We start from the raw sequence: 13,687 nt of genomic DNA on the forward strand, positions 1-13,687 counted from the left end.
TTAACACTACCAGAAAGCATTAAGAACTCTGTTTATTCGTCTATCATTGTAGCATTATTTTCTATATCCTCTATAGGAAGAACAGGGGATAGAAAAACTGGAAAAAAGAGAATGGATCACAGAAATAGAAGCCAATGTACAGCTTAGGGGAAAAGAGTTGCTTTAAAATCACTGTTATTGGCCACCAAATAAATAGTAAGATTGCTTATATGATATTTTTTTACCTATCAAATGCACCCCCACATTGCCTTCAGTCAAGATCAGAAGTTGTTAACATGTATTACATTATTTTGAGTCCCCCTGAGTCCTGTGTGTTTTATTCATTTCCTATTTCATTCTCTCTCTACTCATTTTCCTTCACTAACTTCCACCAGATACCGGAATAATTCTTTCTTGTCCTTCACGTATCAACTTAGACATCATTTTTATGTGCAGCCCATCCTGACGCTAAAGCTGGGTGTCTCTCCCTCGTGTCCCTATGGCAGTGGATACTTCTCTATTCCTACCATTAGTAGTCTGTTTATCTGCTTCCTTTCTCACATTAGGGCTTGTGTTTCATTCATTGTTTTATCTCCAGCACCCAGGACAGCGCCTGGGATACTGTATTCAATAAATACATGTTGAAAGAAAGAAAGAAGAAAAAAGGGCACTTCTCTCAGTATCTTGATCTTCTTGATAAAATATTGCTTTGGGTATATCAGCAGCTTGGAGCCAGGAAATCTGTGGAAGGAAAAACTCTCTTTAAGCATCCTCAGCAAAAAATGCAAACGGATGTTCTCAGCTCTCTAGCTGCAGATAATATGAGAGACAGGAAGTATATTGTGTGTTTTTTCAGGTCCCAGCTGGAGCTGGCAGTGCAAAGACTTTCAGAAAATAATTTTGCTATTTGTAAACTGAAGGAATGTGATATGGAAGTAAATGAGGAAGAATAAATAGCAAACTACACAATGTGGTTTTTATAGTCACTTTTGGGGAAATAACTACACTGTAAAAAGGATGATAGTACATAAGGGAAAAAATCGTTAATTTTTATCCTCACAAAATAATTCAAATCCAGAGCTATTCCATTCATTAGATGATGAAATCTGCTCACCGCAGCTTTTTGAATTTTTTTGTTTAGTTTATGTGAGTTTTCCTTCTGCCATATTCATGAACTCATGTGGTGTAGTTACCCTTCATAAGGGAACTGTAGCTTGATTTCACCACCAGAAATAAATAAATTCAGATATAGGTTGGAGTAAAAATGTGCAGCACTTTCCAAAATGTACATACTTAATATTAGTACTTAGAGGAAAACACAAAATCTTGAGACTTATTATTATTCATAAAATATGACTTTACACTCCTTTTAGGTTACCACAAATCTGAGGATCTGATTATTTTTGAGATTTGTTTTAAGCCTGATTCATTTTAAGTTCTAATGATACGTAGGAAGTGACCCATTTCATTTAGGATCCTTGCAGTGAAACAGGCTGCTCCATGCAAGAACTCCCACTGCCATCTATTAACTCAGGAACCATGCACTCAGGTCTCTAGCATTAGGGAATCCACCCTCTCTGTGGCCTCAGCTCTCAGCCCAGAGACTGGTACACAGGAGGAGCTCAATAAATGTTTATAGACTAAGTGAATGAAGGCTTTAGTTGTTCAGTGTTTGTGCATCACAGTGGATTCTTGCTGGGGTTATTGTGGTACCTCCAGGGTTCTGTGTAACTTCCACCCCAGGAATCAACACAGGTTGGGTTTCTAGTCGATAGTTATGTCCCAGGCTCTTCCTCAGTCTCTGGTTTCTCTTGGGGGTCCCGTGTCCATCCTGTGACCATTGGATTCAACCTGCTTAGAGAGATCTGTTCCTCTCAGGAATTAGGAAAGCAAATTCTATAAGGTTCCCTGGGAGGGCTCAACAGCTAAGTGATGCTTCTAAGTGCTGTCTGTGTTCTCTCACCTGTGCCTGGCTCCCTGCTCACCTGCCTAGCTTAGATTAGATCCCCTCTCATGTATTCAACATGGACTCTGCTCTCTCCATGAGAGCAGAGGGGGTATGCATTTCTTTCACCCTTTCTTTTCGACTTAGGAGTCTCTTGACTTTGCTCCCTCTCTGATACCCCTGACATGGCATCTCGGTGCCTCTTTTGCCCTCTCCCTTCTTATTTTCTTCTTTCTTGGGCTCCATAACTTTCTTTCTGTTTCATCTCCATCCACTGCTGCATCCACTGGCTCCTTCAACACTCTCTTCTTACTGTCACACAGCCTCCTTCAAAGTCAGCTTCTAGTTGCCTTTGTCTTCTGGTGAACCATACTGAATTTGTGCTGTAGCCCTTTTAATACACCTGTGAAAGTTTTACGATATAAAATACATTTGCCTTTAAAAATCAATGTTCATCTATTTCATCTACCTGCAAAAAATACTTTAGAAATCCTCATTTATAGTTGATCACATATAGTTGTGGTGGCTGTTCTAGTCTAAGTTAACTCCTCCTAATGCATCATCATTATTTTGGAAAGGGGGCATTTTATTACATTTTCTTTGAGAAAGGTCACATTAAGAGGAATTTCTTTGAAGTAGATAATTCATTTTTTAAAAAAAATAGTTATACAGGTTATAGAATAGTTTCAGAGATCCCAATGCAATTTTCTGAGATTTAATTAATATTCTAAATTAGTGTCTGGAATGCTTTATGTGTGGGCTGAAGAGAAGAGACCATTGAAATCTTGGTTGGTGCAAGGATTTATGGGTATGTAAGACACAGGGAGTTTATTACTGCCGCTATATCTGAGGTGGATGCTTTCGGAAGCAGAATTTCTGGCCAAAAGCTACATCACATACTCTGGCAAATATGCTTCCTTATTTTGTCTCTTGATTCTTCAGTCCAAATGAATCCAAATTAATTGCATTTTTATTGATTTTATTCGTTTGGCTGAGCAGGGTCATCAGAAGGGGATCATTTTTATTTTTATCTTCATTTTGAGATGTATCTTAAGGCCACTTGTAAAAATAAAAAGCACCAGATTAGTGGCATTCAAGATATCATTCTAAAGTCTGGAGTAGTAAACAGGGATTTACAGGAAAGCTGCAGCCAGGAACGAGGTGCTCACAACACTGCTTTCTCTTTTAGAGCAGCCGCACGCTGGCCCAGTACTGGCTTCCTCCTGATTTATTTTCTCCTCCTAGAATATGTGTGACTAGATTTCACATCTCAGACTGCTTGGGCTTATCCAGACTTTCCTGGACTTTCTCCCTTTTTATTCTCTTAACCATATTGAAACTTGGTGGGAAAAAGTAAGTGAAAAATGATAACAGGTAAAGATTTAAAAACCTGATCCCCAGAGAGAGTTAATGACTATTAGATAAAATATTCATATTAAAAGTAGTTAAAGGAAGAGAAAAAGACTGGGGAGTACCTCTAGCACTCCAAGGAAGGTGGGGGTGGAGATTAGGCTGGTGAACGACTGAAGAGAAAAAGATTTGGAAATAAGTGGGAGGCCACAGAGGCCAGAGAAAAGTCATCTTGCTACTTTAAAGGTGCTTTAAAGGGGAAGTGAGGAAAACAAAAAAATGCTTGCCTAGGCTAAGGAGAACATGTTTGTAGGAGACAGAGAAAGGGAGAGAGAGAGAGAGAATGGAAGAGAATGGTATTAGAATGTCAGTATATACAGAGGAAAAAAATGCATTGGAAATAACAGTATTTTTTCCCTCCTCCTTTTTTAAGTAGACCAAGTAGGAATTGGCACATCCAGTGAAGGATGTGAGGACAGTAAAGAAGAGAGGACAGTAAGAGGGCCAGCAAAGGTATTCAAAATAGTGTCATCTAACTCTCTGACCATCTATTTAGCATCTCAATTGAGTCCACCTTAGGTTGTCATCCTCAGACAGATACTGAGACAAAGATCTGTGTGAATATTGGGAAGTGTTCCAGGGAGAACTAAACGGGGTTTTGGGAAGTTGGAGCTTGAAGGAAGGGAGGTTGAGCAAGACGCTGGGAGCAAAGTTCCAGAGGGGGTCTAATCCCTCAAGGGCCTCAAAGCCAGCATTGGTCGCATCTGAGAATGGTCTGATTAGAGCAAGGGAGTTTTGATGTTTCTGCTTCTAAATCTGGTTTTCAACCTGAGATGATTCATCCCCTAGGGAACATTTGACAATGTCTGGAGACATATTTGATTGCCACACTGGGAGAAGTGTGATACTGGTACCCAGTGGATAGAGGTCAGGGATATTGCTAAGCATCCTACAGTGCACAGGCTAGATCCCTCCCCTAACCCTCCTGACACCCCCTACCATAATTAATTATCTGGCCCCAAGTGTCAGTTGTGCTGAGGTTGAGAAACTCTGGTCTACACCTGTCAATCACTTGTTCAGGGCTACCACCAGGATGGACACTTAAGGTACCATGAAACCTTTCTGGTAGTTTGAGGGCTGCAGGTGCTGGCTGCTGGGAGTGAAAAGTCAGTGAAAGTCCATGAGCTTGAAGATGGCAAAGAAATCATAGGGAGCATGGGCGGATCACTGACAGGATACGTTACAGAATCCTGGCAGACAACATCTCTGTCTTTCCCAATCTCACAACCTTCTGTAGCTCAACAGTCATCTAGGTTAATATGCTGGGACTGCAAAGCACTGTCTTTTTTCATCTATGTCATTGTGTAACCAGGAATCAAAAGCTACAAAACAGTGTCGTTAGGCTGGATAAATAACTTGAGCTACCTCCCTCAATGCCAAGGCAAAATGTTTTTTGACATTCTCTTTCTGACTTAAATAATGAGCCGCATTTTCACTCATCTTTTGCTCTAAGGCCAGGCTAATATCTTCTGAAAGTATTCTAAATTGATACTCAGTAGCTTTCTAAGGTCATTTAAATTCCTAATGAAAAGTCACTCAAGGCCATAGTACAAAATAAATACATTGTTATTGATCATGCAATAAGGTATTAGGCTAATTTAATAAGGCCTCTCCCTGAGATGTACTTAATTCACCAGTATAGTCATTTCTCAGCCATCAGAGATTCTGCTGTTTTTTCATGGCCTAGAAATAGTCATCTCTGATTTGTCCTGCTCCATGTTGCCACCTGGATATTCCAGGATGCCGTGTCCCTGTTAAACTTCTTTTCCCTGTCGGCAAAGTACAGTGACAGAATAAGGATTCATTACTCTTGAAACGACCCTTTCCACAATATCCTCTTTTTATCTCCTTAATCAGCAAAGTGGTACTCTGAGGACTGGCGGGTTCACTGCCTAGAGGCACATTTATTACCAAGACACAAGCTGAATAATTGTGTATTTACCAACTTCAATTTAACCTCACAACTTGGCTGTCCCTTCTGACAAGGTGAGGAATAAGACCAAGGTGTTCCTCTCCCTGTAGCTCATCAATAACTATTCTCTCTCAGCCAAAACTGTTTTTATCATCACTCTGCCATGCATGAGTTGATCTGCTTTAGCACACAGTTTTTATCTTCAAAAGAAAAAGGTTTTGTTGTCTTGATCAAAGCTTTAAGTCAACTAAAAATAGGGCAAAGGATGGTCTGTCACCCCCCAACCTAGGAAAAATGCATGTCCATATGCAAGAGAAGAAAGGGTGTCTTTGTTTCTTTAGGGAAGAGCTGGCTAAACGCATGTCCCAGGTCAATTTACCAGTTGTCTTATATGAAAAATATATTGAAAAAATTATTGTAAAAATATGATATTAAAAAACGTGTGTGCTCTTGGACCTGGCAATTCCTAAGGAAATAATAGAAGTATGCAGAGACATGAGTATAGGTGGATTTATTGCAGCTTTGCTTTCTTTTTTTCTGGGGGGAAGTAATTAAGTTTATTTACTTATGTTTTAATGGAGGTACTAGGGATTGAACCCAGGACCTCATGCATGCTAACTAAACACGTACTCTACGACTGAGCTATACCCTCCCCACCCCCTAGCATTACTTTCAATTGAAAATTTTAAACAAGTAACTGGAATGTCCATTAATAGATGACCATGGTGAATTCATACAGTGAAAATTAAATGTACCTGTTAGAAGGATAAGATACGTAAGTCTATGACTATTGACATGGAGAGGTGCCCATGATATACTGTTAAGTGAAAAGAGAAAGTTTTAAAGATCACCTGTATAGAGAGTTCCCAGTTGTATAAAAGAAGATTTTATTTGCATTAAAAATCTGGATGGTCATTTACCAAACTGTTAACAGAGTTTTCTCTGAGAGGCAGGATGACATTGATATTCAACTAGGGACAATTCTGTTTGGCAATGTCTGGAGACCTGTGTGTTTTTGTCAGAACTGATGGTGGTGCTACTGGCCTGTGGTGGGTTGAGACAGGGATGCTGCTAAACATTCTGTGACACACAGGACAATCCTTATTGTGCCAATAGTGCCAAGTTTTAAAAACCCAGGATTAGAGAGATTTACACTTTCTACTTTTATGCTCTTTGGTGTTGTAATTTTGGGCAAAAATCTTGTTTTCCTTTTATTTTAATCAAAATTAATAACACATTTCCAGTTTGAGAAAAAATCCCTGATAAACACAGCTCGTTTCTTTGTAAATTTCAAGTATAACACAGATCAAATTAAGTAGCCTATCTTGAGGTAATTCTTAGGTCATTGCAAATTGTGGATATTGTCAACAAACATTAAAATATTTATCATAAAGTTGTATCTTTTAAGGATGTAGAATGGAGATGAAAGAATTAAAGGAGAAATTAATTGAACTACAGGTGAATGTCCTAATTCCTTTTAGAGTATAATTTAATGCAACATACATGTCATCTCCTTTCTTACCTGTGGGCTATCTTCCTTGCCTGTAGTTGCTATGTGTTCAGAGGTTGCACACTTACTTAAATAACAGTCAAACAATGATCTGTACAGAATAATGTTTATTGTAGCACTGCCTATAATAGAAAAAAATTAGAAACAACTTAAGTGTGTGTCAGAAGGGAAATGTTTAAGTAGATTTTGGTATATTTATATAATGAATTAGTAGGCAGTCATTAAAGAGGATGAGGTGGATCTGTATGTCCTGACACAGAATGAGATCCAGGACATAACTGTTAAAGGAAAAGAACAAATTGCAAACTAATAAGTTCAACATGATCTTGTATTGTAAATAGATTCTACATACTGTGTGTATGTTGTGTGTATGTGTGCGCGCACACACACGCACACAAGCATGTGTATAACTGTGTCTGTTAAAAATACAGGTAAAAATTTAGTAAGAATTCACACCAGACTTTTAAAAGGGGTTACCAAGATCTTAGAGTTGGTGGGGGGATTATGGACGTGAGTATGGGTGATTTCACTTTATTGTACTTTAATACATACATACATACATACATACATACATACATACATACATACATACATCATCCCTAAACCAGTGCCTACCAAAGCAACTGTAATTGTTTTTTGAACACTATTTTCCAGTAAAAAAAAAAAATCAGGAATCTGACATATAAATTAACTATGTAAATTGAGTTTTCATTGAAATTTTGTTCAACATTTACAAATTATTAAAATATATTAAAAGGATGGGTATAGGAATTTAGTAAATGTACTGGATTGCAGAACTTTTGCCTTTTTTCATCTAGGCACTACTAATGGGCTGAGGTTCTGTTTATTAGAGGAGATACTTAGCATGGTGAAGCAGTAATAATAGCTAACACATACCCAGTTACACTATGGGCTAGGTAGGCACTGTTCTAAGTGCTTAATTGTCACAACAAACCCATTAAGTGAATTATATTTTATCCTCATTTTAAAGCAGGGCAAACTGAAACACAGTCAGGTTAAGTAACTTGCTGAACAAATAAGGAGATCCAGGATTTGAATCTAGGGAACCTGGTTTAAGTTTACTTGGATGAATCTTTAAATGATAGCAAAGTCCAGATTGTCTAACGCAAAACTCAGTGTGACCGGTCATGCAGTGTGATAATAAAGCCTGGTGCTGCGATGTCACAAAAGCCAGACTGGAGCCTCGCTGCAAACTCTCCTGCTTCAAGCAGCACTAGACCATCAGAGTAGAGGGTTCTTTTATGAGCTCAGAAAGTGAAAGGACGTGTGTGAACAAACACTATCACTTACCCACTCACATTCCAGGTTTGGTTTTAGGAAAACTTTTTGTTCTTTTATCTGACCTGGTTGAGGCAGAGTCTTGAGCAGCACAGAAGGTAATCGTGATTTAGAAAGACTTGGGTAGAGCCTCCCGGTAGGAGGAGTTGAACCAGGAGGACTCTGTCATCACCCCAATCAATATTCCTCCTTGTCAGTAGCAACCCCAGACTGGCAGAGACAATTTTTTTTTCTCTGAATTCGGTTCAGCATCAAAGTACTAAATGATGCATAGAATCCTGCAGCCAGCCCTCCAGGCTTAAATGTCATAATCAGAGACAGGGCAGGCGCCTTTCACCTCGAGAGTGTGGAGAGGAACCACAGGTTAGGGATCTTACTTTTTACTTTTTGCAAGGGCAGTACAAACATACTTCTCAAAAGGCTTTCACAGTTCCCCACTGTGAATAGAATTTCTGTAACTCTGTAGCTTCTGGAGGCAGACCATACAAAATACATTTTTTTTCTCCACCCTTCTGCTCTTCTAAGCTTGCCAGGAAGATTTAATATAAATCTGTAGGTGGTTATATGAACTGAATTGAAAAGAGGAGCTTAAAGATGGTTTATCACTTGTTAGCCATGGAATGGTCCTCCACATTCAAGAACACCACACTAGTGTTTGTTTTCTACTTCAACAAATGTTGGTATTTCTGAATTTCATCTTATCTTTTGAAAAATATAATTACCATGGTATTTTGTCATGGAAGCTGGAGCTGACAAAGACAGTGCTTTGATCACTTAGCCATATTTCTGCCTATTGAATGAACTTTTAGTCAATACTCTCATGATTATGCTAAGAAGATTTTATTTTCCGTTCCAATAGGCCAGTTTGAAAACCAGCCTTGTACTGGTAGTGTACTTGTACGACTGTAGAATTGTGGCCCAGTATGAGAGGGTGTTAGATAGACAGTCACTATGACAATTACTGCTGACCTTGGCTCCCGTTGCATATACAGTCTCCCCTCAGAAAATGCCCTTATCCTTTACTGCACAATATTTTAAATGTTTTAATGCGTCTTAGTTTTGAATCTCAGTTTGTCTATGTATTTTGACATATGTGATCATAGTAATTTGTCTTTGACTATCTAGAAGACTGGGGCCGTAATCATCTTTAATCAAAACTTAGCAACACTGAAAAGTTGTTCTAAGAAGAAACTTTATAACCCTAAATAATTTTGTTGTTAGAGAATGAAAAACAAAGGAACTTTGTACTCACAAGGTAAAAAACCCCCAAAAAACTCAAAAGGAACTGGGAAGAAGATAAAAGATAAAATAGAAAACAAGACAAATGAACAAAAAAAGAAGAAAATATAGGAAATTCAAATACCTGATTCTTTGATGAGACCAATGAAGTTGATAAACTTTTTTGAGAGTGATTAAGGATAAAAGACTACAAGCAGGTATATGCAATGCCATAAGCGAGAGAGGTGACCTGAACACACACATAGGTGCGTGTAAAGTGGTACCAGAGAACACTGCATTCAATTTCATGACAGTAAGTTTGAAAATCTAGGCATTTCCTAGCAAAATATAAATCACAAAAATTGATTCAGGAAGAAGTGGAACACTTGAGTTGTCCGATAAATCTGGGGGATATTGATAACTGAGAAAAGACTTAACGTAAAAAAAGCTACCAAGACAAGATGAGTTCCAGCTGAGTTATATCTCACCTTAAGGAACAGAAGATACTTGTGTTATTGAACTTATTCCAAGCTATAGAAATGACTGGTAAGCCCAATGAAATGTGTAAAGCCAGAATAACTTTTTAAATATCAAAATCTGATAGATTAAGATGACTATAGACTAATCTCTTGTGAAAATCTAGAAGATGAACTTCTAAATAAAATGTGAATAGATTTTTACATGTTTATTTCTAGAATGTGAGGCTAGTTCAATATTAGAAAAATCTTAATATGTAATACACTAATTAATTATGAGAAAATTCTGTAAGTCAACACTGACAGGCATTTGATAAAATTATGCACAAATTCTTAATAAAAACACTAAATAAAATAAAAATAGTAGGAAACTACCTAATGCAACAAAGGCTACTTGCTTTTAAAAAGCAGCTATTATTCTGAACATTAAAACCACTTCAATTAAAATTAGTGAAATTAGTGCTGACAATCAGTCTCACACAATTCAATCCTGAAGAGTTTAGGTAATGCGGTAAGAGAAGAATAATAAAATAATTGCAGTAAACATTAAAAATAAATAGAATTAACTCTTTTTGTTAGTATAAAGATGTACCCAGAGAGTCTAAGAAACTCTAGTAAAATGATGTATTGGGTTAATAGGATAATTTTGTAAATTGACTGGATATAAGACAAATTTACAGAAATCAAGTTTTTCTCTATCTAAAAATTAAAACTTAAAACCAACAATTAATTTATGATAGTAACTAGAACAATGAAGTATTAGGGAACATATTTAACAAGTAAGGCCAGGACCTGTTTTAAGTAGACTGTAAAAAAACATGGTAGGCCATAGAACAAGATCTGAGCAAACTGGAAGATTTCTCATGTACTTGGTTGGAAAATTTAATGTCATACCTTCTTATTCTCACAAAATTGACATGTACATTTAATGCAACTCCCCTAAACATCATAGCAGATTTTCCATAAGGTATGAGAATTGGATATAAAATTATTAAAAATTTTATGTAGAAGAATAGATTTCTGAGAACAGACAAAATTAAAAAATAAAAAATATAATAAAAGAATAGTGAGGGGGAGAAGTATTAATAGATATTAGAACATACTAAAAAATCACTCTAATAGATATGATTTTGTCATAGGAATAGATAAAAAGATTTGTGAAACAGAATTGAGAATACAGATCTAGATATGACTCCATATAAAAACTTAATATATATTTAATACCTAAAATAAATAGGATGTTTAATAAATGATGCTAGCTCAACTAGAATAAAATTGGAATAAAATTGAATTTTCTTATGCCATATATAAAAATAAATTCCTGATAAAGACATAAATGTACAGCATAAAATAATTAAAGCTCTTCAAGAACACCTAGTGGAATTCAGAGTTCCCTCTTACAGCGTCTGTACAACTTAGCCGTAATAGCCCTTCAAATGTTGCACCACTTTTCAGATGGCTTTCTCACCCCAAAACATACAAATAAATGGACTAAAAGAGGTGATATTTCAACATTATGGCTTCAAGCGAAGACACACCATTTACCTGACACAATAGTTTCGGTCAGAGAGAGCATGATGATGTGTAATAGATTTGAACCATCTGTCTTGTTTGGGTGAACCCAAAATAGTTTGCCTTGCATACACCCATCAGAAGAGGAGGGGAGGAGGCAGTATTGTCTACATATTTCAGTCTGTTCTGCACATTGACTATGTCCACATTTTGAAATGTTCTTGCTTTCCTTTTATGTTAATCTAAAGGTAATTTTCTGGCAGTTTGAATACAAGATAACCGTGAACCTTCGTAAAACGTTTAAAAATTGGTGAAGACAATGGGAAAGAAAGAAAAGAACAGAGTCTAAAACATGTATATATATATTATTTACTTATTCCTGTTTTCACTGTTTAATTAGCATATTTTTCTCTCTGTGAAAATTACTTGGGTGTCTCCTGGATTGTAATAAGAGACATCGTTATTTTTCCCCTTAAAATTAGGGAAAATATATTTTTATTGTGGTAAGAAACACATAACATGAACTTCACTCTCTTAACAAAAATTTAAGTGTATATGCACATCTTTGTGCAGTGGATCTCTAGAAATTTTTCATCCTGATTGACTGAAACTATACCCTTTAAATCATAGCCCCCTATTTCCACCTGCCTCCAGCTCGGGCCACCTCCATTCTAGTTTTTGCTTCTATGAGTTGAAATATTTTTAATACAATGAATTTTTGACCGGATTGGCAGGATTTTAAAACAAACTGAGGTTTTAAAGTGAAAAACAGGCTTATATGTACAATACAGCTAGGCATGAAAGTAAGGTAAAACCATATTCTTAATATTACCTGTAAACCTAGAAGCTAGAAAAGAAAATTTGCCAATTTAAAATTTATGTTTAGGAAAGGTACCCACAGACAAGGGATTGATTTTATAATAATATTTGCAACACAGATGGCAAAGAACTGTCATTTATATTATGTAAAGATCTCTTTCAAACTCACAAGTAAAAGGACAAGTCATACAGTGACAACAAATTGGCAGAAGTTAAGGATGTACTGTTTACAGAGGAACAAATGCAAACAGCTAACAAGCATAGAAAATGTGCTGAAACTTCCTAGCAGAGAGGAAGATACAAATTAGAGTAAAAATGAGCCATCATATCGCACCTATCAAATTGAAAGAATTTTAGAAAGTGAAAACTAGTGCTGGTGAGTTTCTGGGAGAAGTTTCTTTCATGCATTGCTGGTGAATCTGTGAATCACAGTGCCACTGTGTATGAATCTGTACACATATAGGCGTATATATGTATTTCTAAGTGCTTGTATGTGATCAAGTGTACGTGGAGAAAAACACAGATGACACACTGGAGGTTGTTCACACAGGTTAATTTGGAATAGGGCTAAGCGGGAAAAGACTGCTTTAGAAGAGCACCTAAGATATGATAGGAAGGATGCCTCCAGAGCTAGTTAATGGACAACGATGCCTTAACTAGCTTAAACAATGAGTATATGTATTATTTCATGTGACAAAAAGTGTTAAAGTATGGTTGGCCCCATTTGATTAATTCCAGGGATAAATTATGTTTTCAAAGAAATGTACCTTTTGTCTTTCTGCTCTGTCCTCCCCAGGATGTGAGCTTCGTTCTTGGCTGTCTCTCCCCAGGGCCGCAAGATGATGGTCAAAACTTCAGGCATCACAGGCAGTCATAACGATGTCCACGGTTTGTGTTTATTTTTCAAAACAAGGAAACGTGTCCCAGAAGCCTGCCCCCACATCAGAGGACAGCAGGGTCTATGGAATGTCCAGGACTGGTTTTGATCCCATCCGAAGTCTCAGATCTGCCCTAAGACTTTGGATGGACTCCCTATTTCTGAAAGGTGGACCTCTGAATAAAACTGTGTTTCTATTTGCACAGAAGCAGAGAGAAACAGCTATTAGGCAAGCAATAGTGCCTGCTACATATGACCTAATCCAGCATGTATCAGTATAGAAATACATGTGCTTATATAGTGCATGAAGATATTCATACAATTAAATTTCAAAAAGAGAGCATATGTTCTCACTGAGAAAAATTATTGCAGCTGTTCAATGTATAATTTTAGAAATGCGGTACAAGGGCTTTTCAGAGCTTTCAAGCTTCGACCCAAATGGAAAAAATTTGCTAGAAAACATGTAACTCCACTGCTACAACACATAATAGTACAATGTTTTTGTGTCACTTAACTGTGTAAGAGGTTAACCTTTTGCTTCACCCCTAAACAAGCAAGCCATTAATCTTCAAACAATACAAATGGTTTCCCCTCTCCCTCTTTTTAAAATTTATTTAAGGAAATCTTGGTAGCGTCTCATCAATCCCTATGCAATGGATAAGATTATGCTTTGTGAACCTATTGTGTTGACTTTTAAGATAAGAGCTTTTAAGGATTTTTAAACCATCAA

The 13,687-nt window shown here is 36.9% G+C and overlaps 1 long non-coding RNA gene across 1 annotated transcript; it reads left to right on the forward strand.

The window, feature by feature from the left end:
• Positions 1–11,567: 11,567 nt before the first annotated feature.
• LOC140700263 (uncharacterized) lies at positions 11,568–13,466 on the forward strand. The gene is made up of 2 exons (XR_012078640.1): positions 11,568–11,615; positions 12,877–13,466. It is a non-coding gene; the product is annotated as an uncharacterized lncRNA (long non-coding RNA).
• Positions 13,467–13,687: the final 221 nt, after the last annotated feature.

This window comes from Vicugna pacos, chromosome 2, assembly GCF_048564905.1.
Source record: "Vicugna pacos chromosome 2, VicPac4, whole genome shotgun sequence".
NCBI lineage: Eukaryota > Metazoa > Chordata > Mammalia > Artiodactyla > Camelidae > Vicugna > Vicugna pacos.